The 11702-nt window shown below is 33.8% G+C and overlaps 1 long non-coding RNA gene across 1 annotated transcript; it reads right to left on the bottom strand.

The window, feature by feature from the left end:
* Window positions 1-126: 126 nt before the first annotated feature.
* On the bottom strand, window positions 127-2686 carry LOC148958477 (uncharacterized). Its single transcript, XR_016144622.1, has 3 exons — window positions 2632-2686; window positions 1713-2449; window positions 127-295 (listed from the first exon to the last, which is right to left on the bottom strand). It is a non-coding gene; the product is annotated as an uncharacterized LOC148958477 (long non-coding RNA).
* Between the last annotated feature and the right edge of the window lie 9016 nt (window positions 2687-11702).

The raw sequence follows: 11702 nt of genomic DNA, 5'->3' as shown, positions 1-11702 counted from the left end.
ATGTAATTTCAGTTTACATTAATGAAAACATCGTGTTAAATCGTGGTACCGATAAGTCCAGAAAACTGAAAAGTTTTGCCTAAGTAAAGGAATATTTATGATAATATTTCCAAGTCACCTCTTTCTTTTTCTTTTTCACTGTTTAAACTGTACTCCTTGAACCAGATCAATAATGAAGTGAAACTAATAACCTGTATAACCATTCCAAGCCAGCCAGGAGCGTTGAAAACATTTATAATGATATAGGAATGACGATATTCACTTTTGAGAATGATTGCCAGAAAAGCTGCAAGCCCTGAAACAGAAACGTTATCATGATTGAATTTATAAGTGTACAAATTTTCCACATATTTTTCTACAGAAATGGTTTTTTTCTGTTTCAAAGCTATTTTTAAAAATAAAGTTGCGCTTTTCTGTTAACTGCTCTTCCTAAAATCTAATTTGTTAATCATGCTTTCAAAGCTTACAAGAAACGAGGTGTCTCAAAAGGAGTGCACCCAACCTGGCTTGTCACGATTTTTTCTTCCATCTCCTTTGGTGGTCACAAAGTTGCTTAATTTCTTTCGATCTAGCGCCTGCTTTACAGGTGCTTTAAGGTGTGGAAGTCTCTTTTGAGCCACCTGGTTGAAATTCGTTATTTTTCTTTTCGTTTTGCTTGCTTAGTTTTTCTTTGTAGAAGTTGTATTGTATAATTATTTTAAGTGGCTGTAGTAGATGGAACTCGCCGACAAGATGTCCTTTTCACCTATGGCAGTTACAGGATATTTATTGTTGTAGTTAGTTTTATTTTTGCGATAGAAGAAAAAAGGAAAAGCTCACATTTTTGCTTGATAACATTTTGAAGAACTATACAATAAACAGAAATAGCGAGAGAGTGTCGTAAAACTTGACACTTTTAGGAATTGTGCAATATCACAGTTTTCCCACAAAAAGTGAAAATTACTAATTGTTTAATGCAAGAGGAAGAAGCCTTATGCCTCTTGATATGGGTGGTTCGTCTGTTTATTATCTTCTTCTTACTTACTGCTACTTTTGTATCCAAATACAATATTCATATAATTATTTATCTTTTAATGTTAGGCAATCTGCTGACATTTATCTAATAAGATCGCGTAAAGTAAGGTGAAGTCATGAATATTTAAACCGTTTTTATTACTTTATTATGTTGAATGTTGTTGCTGGATTGCATTCTACTTTCTCATCTCAGTAGCATTATTATAGCTTTATGCGTCAGAAATTCGAAAAGAGGCCAAATAAGTACATGCGAATACAGGATTTTGCCGACGCAAGTTGCTGCCAGTTAATAGACGCTTGCAGAAGATAAAAAAAACAATTCTTGATATAAACCTGCAAAATTCCAAAAAAGTCAAAACTACTTTAAAACGTCTTCTCCAAGGCATTTTGCAGATTTTTTCAATCATTAAAGACTAACAACACTAACTTGTTTGGGACTTATAATACCCTATTAGCTTCTTTTTCCAGAAGAGGATTATACACCAATTTCTTAAAAATAGAAGTGCTTCCCGATCAAGGCGGCAAAAACAATTTCCCCTACGTTTTGAATGTTCTCTTTAATTTATCTTAAACATGAGTGTTATCCAGAACGGAAAAGATTAATGTATCTTCCTCTAATATTTACTGTACTAATGATACCCAACAAAGCTCGTAATTTTCAATATTTGTTATAAAAATGGCTTAAGAGTAGCAGTTACCTGGCCCAGCTGCATATCCTAGAGAGTAAGAAGTGAAAAGGAATGTAAAGCGCATCGTTTTCTTCTTAAGTTCCGTTGATTTTTCTAAGACTGTGCGACAAACAATCTCTTGACCTAGTAACAAATAATACCATTTGTGGATACATTTTTTTACAAGATTACTAAAGTATAAAAAATGTTTAGACCTAATCTCTATACTACATTCCATTGCTATGTGTGTAGTAACAGTCGAATTGTAACAACTTTATGAAGAGATTTATGGAATACAGGGATTATTTCTTATCACCCATGAAATATATTTTTTTTAAAAAGCACAGAAGAGCGGTAATAGTACACACTATAAAGCTTTTTGCTCTTCCCAAAGAAAAGTACAAATACTAAATAATGAAAATCATTTATTTGACATTTAAAGCCTGGGTACGGATTTTAAGTAACGTGAAAGAAAAAGCAAGATTTTGATAAATACATGTCTATAGAAAATTGTCTTTTGTACCATTTGACAAACCATTCAAAAATTTTGCCACTATCACCATGATTAGTCCGTTGCTTCCAGGAAATGCTGCTGCAAGAGCATGCAGAAAGAATGCAAAAAAGTCAACAATGATGCATGCCAGTAAAGGCACGCGGACACCGTGAATGTTATGCCATGCAGTAAAAGAAATCCCGCCAATCAGTTTCCCGAGAGGATAGCAACCATTAGCGATGCCAAGATGCCATGGTTTTGCCAGCGGATCAAGCTAAAAAAGAAATTATGAGAAGCATATGTAAACGTACCAATAATATTAAAAGGAATCACGTCAAAGAAAAGAAGTTTTAATGTCGTAGAAGAGGAAACACTGCACATTGTGATTTCCATCTAGGATAGAGAAATGCTGATTAAAATTAATAAGACAATAAGAAACGTTATTTTCTACCATACCTTTTTCATATAGGGCCAGAGTGATGGCAATGTAATTGAATACGCTGCAAAGAGTTAAAGTAGCTCAGTCAGGTGATTTTTCTTTCTGGATTTTCATTCAATTTTCTCAAAATCTAAAGGTATTTTCAATGATACCAAACAAATCAAGGTATTTTCAATGATACCAAATAAATATATCGTATTTCCCGCTTCATGATGAATAAAGAGGAACCGTTTTGCAGTACTCGGTTCCGTTTAACAGATATTGATAAAATAAAACAAAATTGTCTCACTTGATGCACCGAAGAATGAAATCATATAGATGACACGCATTGACCTTTGCCTTAGCTTGTGATCCTCGGGCGTCTCAACATCTTTATTGTTGAACTGTTTGCTCTTTTGGAAATCGTCATATAAATCCCTGAACATCAATAAGAAAACCTTGATATTATAACAAGATTAACTAGCAAATTTTGGGACAGCATGTAATTGATTGGGTGTGAAAAATGTTTCTTCACTATTCTTATGAAAAGTAAAATACCGAGAAATACCAACGTTATTGGAAAACATATTCAAAGTGTCACGAGCAACTGGAAGTTCAAAGATGTAATTTTAGATTATATTTCAATATTTTTGATCAGTTATTTATAGAACATTAAAAAAGACCCTCTAGAATTTTTTGACTTTATTTGAATGGAAAAACACAGCATTTGTTTAATTTGAATCGTATTTAGAAAAATAAAATTAGTAATATTTTATATTACGAATTAAAATTAGTAATATATGACAGAAAAATAAGTAATAGTTTCTGTGATAACCTCAATTTTTTTCAGTTTTAGATGCTCGAGACAAAAAGGAAAATTCAACTGTGCTTTTGGAAAGTGGAAACATTTTTGGAAACGTTTGATTCTCGATATTTGCAGTTATCGGATGTACAGATTTTGTAAGTAATTTATGAATTATATCAACCTATCGGACATTTCTTCTTCACTTCAAACTTTCACGTGGTGTGTTCATATCGTATGCTTTTATTATCCCCCATTCATTTTCTCGTTATGAATATGAAACCAGTATCCTTAGAAATATGAAAACAATCTTTTGGTGGTACAAAACTTGTAAATGGCTTTGAAAAAAGCAAACATTTAGTAAACTAAAGCTTTTCGTCTGACACTCTTCAGAGTTTAAAACGTCAGAACATAGATCAAAAACTCTACGCTAGGAAATATATATACCCTTGGAAATATGTACTCTAAGTTTAGGTACTGCAATCATTCAGTAAGGCATATTATTCTAGTCACGATGCTCAATCCTAAAGTTCTTGCTGTTGTTATCCGCTCGCCTTAGGGGTAACTTCAACCCTTGAGAGTGTGACATTTTCCATTCAAAGAAAACAATATCTTAAAATATTTACTTGATAATGCACTAATATTGAGCCTTGACAAGGTAAGAAGCACTCTCGCTAAGAACAAATAGCTAAAAATGAATTGCTATCTCTTTAACAGGCAAGTTTTTAATTTTTAATGCCCTGTTTTCTTTTGATTATCCATTGTTATAAATATATTATCAGAGATAAACATATCAAATTAAAAGCCCTCAAAGTACATTGCCACAGAATAGTCTGACATGGCCTACACAGGGAAACAAATCCGTTTTAAGGGAACTTGAAATCTTTTTGATACAATGGCCTTTTTTCCCTTCATAAACAAACCAATGATATTGACTGTCAGTCGAATTGTCAATCAATGAAATAGTGGTTTTTCAATCAAAGAAAATGTTGCCAATGAGCAAATGAAAGTAAAAAATTCTTTCTCTGTGTGCACCTTTCATTTGTCTTCATTAAAGGCTCTTTCTCCATGATTAGAAATTTTTTGTTCTCTTCGTCTGTCTTCTTTAGTCAACTGCCTTCGGCATGTGCAATGTAATCTGTTGAAAGAGAAATAAAATCTCATTCCATCAAAACGATTGCCAAAGTGGTGCAGGGAACTGAATAAGACACTGGGACTGAATAGATAATGGAAAAATATTTGATGAAAAAAAGGACTCGAGTTGCATAAATAATCATGAAAAGTTCAGTAATAGCTTCATATTACAAACTTATTCAAAAATATTCCTGCTTTGTAATAGAAATAAACAAACATTTAGTAAACTAAAGCTTTTCGCTTGACACTCTTCAGAGTTTAAAACGTCAGAACATAGATCAAAAACTCTACGCTAGGAAATATATATACCCAGTTGTGGATCGAAATAGGCCAATCAGGAACACGAGCACATGACTGTAGAGGTTGACCAATCAGTGCCGCTTGCCTATTGAGAATGAACCTGTTACGAGCTGGTTAAATACAGTGGCACAGGGAATTGTTACTCTAGATGCAAAGTAAGTAACTGCAAAGAACTTCTTTCAGCTAGATGCAAAGTAATAAACCCTGCTTGTAAGCGTGCAAACTCTGTTCTTAAGCAGCAAAATGCATACGAATGTTTATATTTTACGCGGTTGGTGTGATAGAGTTTATGATACAGAGTATAAGACAGAATTAACATTTCTAAAAATTAAGAATGGGGGAAGTTCATATCGGAAATGGATACCAAATTTTGCGGAAATATATCGCTCACAAGCAGGGTTTATTTTAACGTGCGGTGATGACCACTTTGTGTAGTGATACAATCAAATTTGGGCAGCGATAACTTTTCAGCATAGCCATTTTAGAAAAATTCCAAGAAAATATTTTGATTGTAAATCTCGTGCTGATAGTCACTTCGCTGAACCAGCGTATTTACATTTTCGAAAATTTCTGCTTGTCAGCATTTGGGGGTGTCAAAGACTGCTTGTCAGCATTTGAGGGGGTCAAAGACTGCTTGTCAGCATTTTGGGTGTCTCGGGTTTTGCTTTTTCTATCTATCAAGAAGTGGTGAGTAACTGGTCGTGGATCGTATTGTGGCAATACTGGCATATTCAAAGTTATGTACAAATTGTTACTTATTTTTTGGCATTGAGTTGGTTTCTTTAACTTGTTTTCATGAGACAGCTTGTTCTGCAATTTGCAGAATAGGGCTTGCAAACAAGAATCCTGACCAAAACTTTTATCAGGGCATCATTATTGTCCATTGAAGTGCAAAAAGCTCACAAGTCGCTTACGGATACAATTGTTCACATTGTTTGAAACTTAACCCCCTTAGCTATCAATCACGGTCTAATTTTTATCTTTATGTCATTAGAAAATCAATATCGTGACAAACTTCCAAGTAGACTAAAATTGTTGCTTATAATCCGAATCTGGGATCAAAAATTTTGTTCAAAAAAATTTTAAGAATATTATCAAAATAGGGCTGTAAGTTCAACTGGTGTATACTCTGATCGACAACGACATTTATAAAGACAACGACAATAAAATCAAATTTTAACTTAAATATGTGCAATGATAAAAAGTCTTTAAAATAAACCCTACTCACAAGTGACTTATTCATTTTGAGAAATGGGACCAAGTTCAATGTTCTAAAAAATAAAAAAAGGGGGAAATTTATGAGCCTTGTTTTCTTGGCATGACATTTCAAACGTCATATCGTACATGATAACCAAATTTTGCAGACTTTATCTCGTTCAGTCTCTCGCAAGTGACTTTTATTCTTTATGAGGACTGGGACCGAGTTCAATGTTCTGAAAATAGATAATTGAGTAATCTTTAAACCTTATTGCTTGGCATGATATTTCACACTTCAGATTTTATGTGAATCCTCAACACTGCAGACATCAAGGGTTAATTTAAGGTGCAGTGATGACCAATTTGTGCAGTGATGAATCGAAAATGTGCAGTGATGAATTAAAAAATGTGCAGTCATGAATAACTTCACTTTTCAGTTTGAAATCCTCCAAATACTACTGATTTGGATGTTTTTAGAATAAAGACAAATGAATACAAACTATAATCGAGAGTCAAATGAGATAATAGAATAAACCTACGTGTGAAACTCAATTAAAACCAGCTTTAACGATAAAAATGATCTACAGTTAATAACAAACGCACTTCATAATGCAAAATGTGTTTTTTTGAGGAAATAGAAAGAATACTGGAAAAGAAATAGATAAAAAGAATAGTGCAATAAATCCTGTTATTGCTAAGATTCCAAGGAATAAGCCGACGTCTGTGGGGTCTTATAAATCAATTATGTACATTTCAAGACTGAAATTAATCAAATGTAATAAAAGCATGCCTTGAAAAAAACCAAATGTTTTAAATTATTGCAAGAAAATAACTGCTAAAAATATTCTGAAATATATTTTATGCTAATCTAAAGGGCGTGGTCACAACATTTTCTGCTCACTCTGCTCGCAAGGAAGCTTCTTCTTTCAGACAATCCTAGGAACTCCGACAACCTGGGCTTTATTGCATTGCATGGCCAAAAAGACCCAATGCCACTTCCACCATCAAATGGCGGCCTGCTTCTCTTCTTTTGTATGAAACACAATACACCACAATAACTGGAGTGAATACCATTTCTATCTTTGTTTTATATTTGGAAATGGCTTTGAAAAAAGCAAACATTTTATGACATATTGGCTAAAAGCTTTTTCGTCTGACACTCCTCAGAGCATAAAATGTCAGAATAAGGGTCCGAAAGAACACGATGAAAAATATAAATTAAGATAACATATTTTACATTTGGATAAGAATATTTTTTGGTTTGAGTATCCATAAGGCTAGCCAGGCATAGTTTTGAAAGCTTAGTAGTAGTTACAGATTTGTATTATATAGACAAACCTCATATTACCTAAAAAAACAGCAATATGCAGTAAGGCTGTGTTTTGGGCAGTTCTTAGAAAATTGAAATATGTAACATGATTAGAGATCAAGTCTCTAAAAACAGCATTTTATGAAAAGAAACAGCTAGAAACAGTTGCTTTGCCTTTTAAGGATCAATCAATAACACAGTAATTGCATTCCAATCCATTCTCCTCATTCACAAAAAAATACTATATTGACTCCATAGGGTGGAATTGAAGAAAAAATTCCCTGTTATCAGGTTTGCTACTTTGTTTTGTTTTGACCAGGTTTTATATGTTCTGGTAAGATTTATACATGAGCAGTGATAGCTGTAGTTAGGCCAAATTACACTATAAATGTCCCTGAAAACAATGTAAAACGTTTTTGGTCCGTCCAAAAGAGGTCCAGTCAAAACATAGCCACACCCTTAGCCACACCCTATTTGGCCCCGAATTTGCGTTTTACGCTGTTTGGTGCAGTGATGAAAATTCATTAAATTAATGCCTGGCAGACATACACTCGATATATCACTCGAAAGTGACGATTTTCATTTTGAGAACTGAGATCAAGTTAAATGTTCTAAAAATAGCTTTAAGCGGAAATGTTCGGCTTCAGTCTGTTATGCATCACATTCTACATCTCGAACTACATAAGTTGTGAAATTGTCATGCTGTTATCATATCACTCTCCGTCGCAGAGGTTGTGGCAGCAACTAACCTTTTTGTCAGGGCTAGAAGGTTGCCAACAAACGCCTCTGAGGTGGAGAGTGTTATCATATTTTGCATGATTGTTGTCTCTTCAGACTGAAGTAATTTAGTCAAAGATAATGGTGCGTATCCTTGCGACGGCTCGTGACGGCACGTGACCATCGTGTTTGCCAGGGCAGAACGTTTATTTTTTCAAAGCGCATGCGCATTCGAAAATATTTCATTTCCCAAATTACTAGCAGCACTTTTTTATTGAGCAGCACATAATAAAATGGAATTAAAACCATTCACAGTTTAAAGTAACCATTCACAATTTCTCTAAAAAACCACATTAGGTCTCTGATAAATATTCCAAAATTGGCTTACGTACAGTTTGAAGTTAAATATTAATCATAGATTGATATCTTCTTTTGATAATTGTCCCAACCCCAAAAATGTTTTCAATTTTGTTCATATTCAAGGGACCCTTCCCTCCCGAACAGCGTTGACGCTGCTTTATATCGTTATAATTCTTCCAAGGAATCAAAAAGATTTTCTCAGGAGGCTTGCTAAAACCGGCAAATTCTCAAAGTTTTGGGAAATATATTTCCTCTACCATTTTTACCCGTCGCAGATCCAAAATCAAATACAGTCTTTATCAAAATCAAACGACAGTCATTCTTGCCTGGCTTCACTACAATCAACAAAAATCTATACCTTATAGAAAAACTCAAAAAAAACGAATGCAAGTTTTGCCAGCAATAAAACTCAGCACAGCGATAACATGATTAGAAGTTTGCAAAATTATGAAAATGATAAGTAGCAAGTGACCACCTACTATGTATGTTTTATTTTTGCCATCTCTCAAGTCTCTATCGAAGTTCAGTCTCCCCAAATTCGCACATGCCTGCTTCTTACAGTTCTATATACAAAAAACTAGAAAAAGCAATTGTCATATTGCCTCACGCTAATTTGTTGCATAGTTGCTTCTTTAGCAATGCGGTTTTTAGCAAACAAATATTTAAGGTTCAGTGACATTACTATTTTGTGCATTGATAAACACTGAAAGTTTGCAATGATAAAACAAGCATTTACAGTCATGGCAGGCAAATTTAGGCCTTTTCAAAAGCTATTTAATTTTTTGACTACGAAAAAGATGTTGAGATGTGACTTATATTCACCTATGTATGAACATGAACATTTACCATTATGAAACATTATCCTTTCAGTGGTGCTTAGTTCTCTGACCGCGCACCACGTTTTTAGTTAGTTCGATTGGCAAGATGGCGGATGTTGTTATGTTAACATTTGTTTGTGTTGAATGCGTTATGTTACCAATAATCCAATGAGTTTTCTCTTAGTTTTACCTCCGTCGTGAGTACAGATTTAACAAAAGAAATTTGGTGACTTAGAGAGAGGATGGGGGCTAATGTTATAGGTTATACTATTGTGTGTTATAGAGTTATAAATTATAACTCTGGAGTAATCCAAATTCTTGAGAGCGAGAGGCGACTCGAAGAATATCGCGCGACTAGTGCGTGAGATGGGTTAGCGATTAACTGAACTTCACATAAGAGAACAATACGATTTATACACATGATTATGAGGTTGAACTATTGTGAGGTTACGTCAAGCCTACTACATAAATCAGAGCTGTCTAGCTCCCCTACTGCTCGACCTGATGACGTAATTAGTTTACCCTAAACCTAACCCTAAACCTAACCCTAACCCTTGAACTAACCCTAGCCCTAAACCTAACTCTAACCCTAACTCTAACCCTAACCCTAACCCTAACCCTAACCCTAACCCTAACCCTAACCCTAACCCTAACCCTTTACTTGAAATAATCAATCATGCTAATTTATGACTATTAATCATGCTAAATATGACTATCAGGTCGAGCAGTATGAAAACTAGACAATTCCACAAAAATCACCATAGGCTTCAAGGTCCAAGAGGCCTTAAAATATGATTAATTTCATTTAGAGAATTTTATAAATGAACTTTACAAAATAATGTATGCAAAATATTAAAATGATTTCAACGAATGCAAACACTTCTTGGCGGCCCTGAACATACCTGATGCACTATTAGCCAGAACTAGATACTCAATCTAACAATAGATGATGAAATCAAAACTGCTTGCAAAAGAAGGTATTAATTTTCAATTGCATGAAGATTAGCCGGACTATCCATAGAATTTTGTCGAAAAAGTAGTTTTCAAATTCATTTTCTGTTGAAGAAGATAATAAAACTGAGAAGAAGAATGAAAAAAGAAAAGATAAAAAACAATAAAAAACGTCAGCTATTTTTTTGTTGTTTCTTAACAATTGAAGAAGATATAAATAATTAAATATGCAGATATTTTGAATGACTTGTCAAAATTTTAATTGCAAAACGTCTTGTATCACTGCCTAATTTGAGATATATCAATTGAAATAAGCATATTCTAGTATCTTTGTGGAAAAATGGTGCTGTTTGCATTAAAAGCAATAATAACGGGTCTGGTTAGTGAAGGTTTTTTAAACTCCCCACCCAAAATATACCTTTTTCAACAAAATTAGCAGCTTTAAATTTTCGTTAAAATTAAATACGGCTTTTAGAGAATGTCACTCTTGACTGTGTCTCGGCTGACTGAACCTAAGTTTCTAAATCATTTATCTTAATTATGGAAGTATAATTCTGCTAAATAGGAAAAAATTGAGAAAAATATTTACATTATTATGACGTCACCATCGGTTTGATTGACATAAAAATTGTCAAATCGTCATTTTGGTAGAAGGAGATAATCTTTTAATAATCTTTAGCAATTTTCAATTGCCAATCAGAAGATATCAGGGGGGGGGGCTAAATAAGCTCAGAAATGCTTTGCTTAAACAGGGCTAAGCAAAGAGACAGAAAAGGTATTTTCGTAGATTTGTAGAAGAAATGGCACAAGACAATAGATACAGTTTTTTCAAATATTTGGGCACCTGATCCTTCAATCATCCTCCCAAGAGATGAGAAAAACAATCACTCATTTTAGAAAAATCCAAACATGACGGACATGTCATCAGAATTTTGGAAGAATTCAATTCGAGGGGTGATTTTTGGAGCATCCTTAAGGTAAATTGACCCAGTGCTATCGTCTTAACTCAATACAAAAATGTTCGAATGAGATCATTTCCTTGAATTTACTTTGGCTATTGACTGTTCCATTTATTCAACAACAAGGGGACAAATAAGGCTCTTAGTAACTGAATTTTTTAAAGTTCAAATCATTATAAGAGTAAAGGCCATTGATCATTTTAAGCCTTGGGAACATTCTGGCCAAGAAGTTACGTTTCCGAAAACATGAAAAATGCACAGTCAGCAAAATTATGACAAAATTATGAAATATCTTGCAAAGTTTAGCAAAAGAGATCAATGGAGCATTGTGATATGACCTATAGGCAAAAGGTTATGGCTGTTGAAACTTTTCGTTTTGTCAAACAACTTGCATTTTGACCTTTCATGATAGTACAAATGCATCGCAGTAGAATTGTACATGTTATGATAATAGCATAAAGTTTGGTTCATAATCCGATATGCAGAATAAGATGAAATCCATATCAAGTTTCAAAAAATGACCAGGACACTTATATTTTGGACTAGGGTATTGGCACCCAGG

Source organism: Rhopilema esculentum, chromosome 15 (assembly GCF_057945365.1).
Source record: "Rhopilema esculentum isolate cy_ngs chromosome 15, ASM5794536v1, whole genome shotgun sequence".
In the NCBI taxonomy this organism is placed as follows: domain Eukaryota; kingdom Metazoa; phylum Cnidaria; class Scyphozoa; order Rhizostomeae; family Rhizostomatidae; genus Rhopilema; species Rhopilema esculentum.
This window is presented reverse-complemented; position numbering and strand designations above follow the sequence as displayed.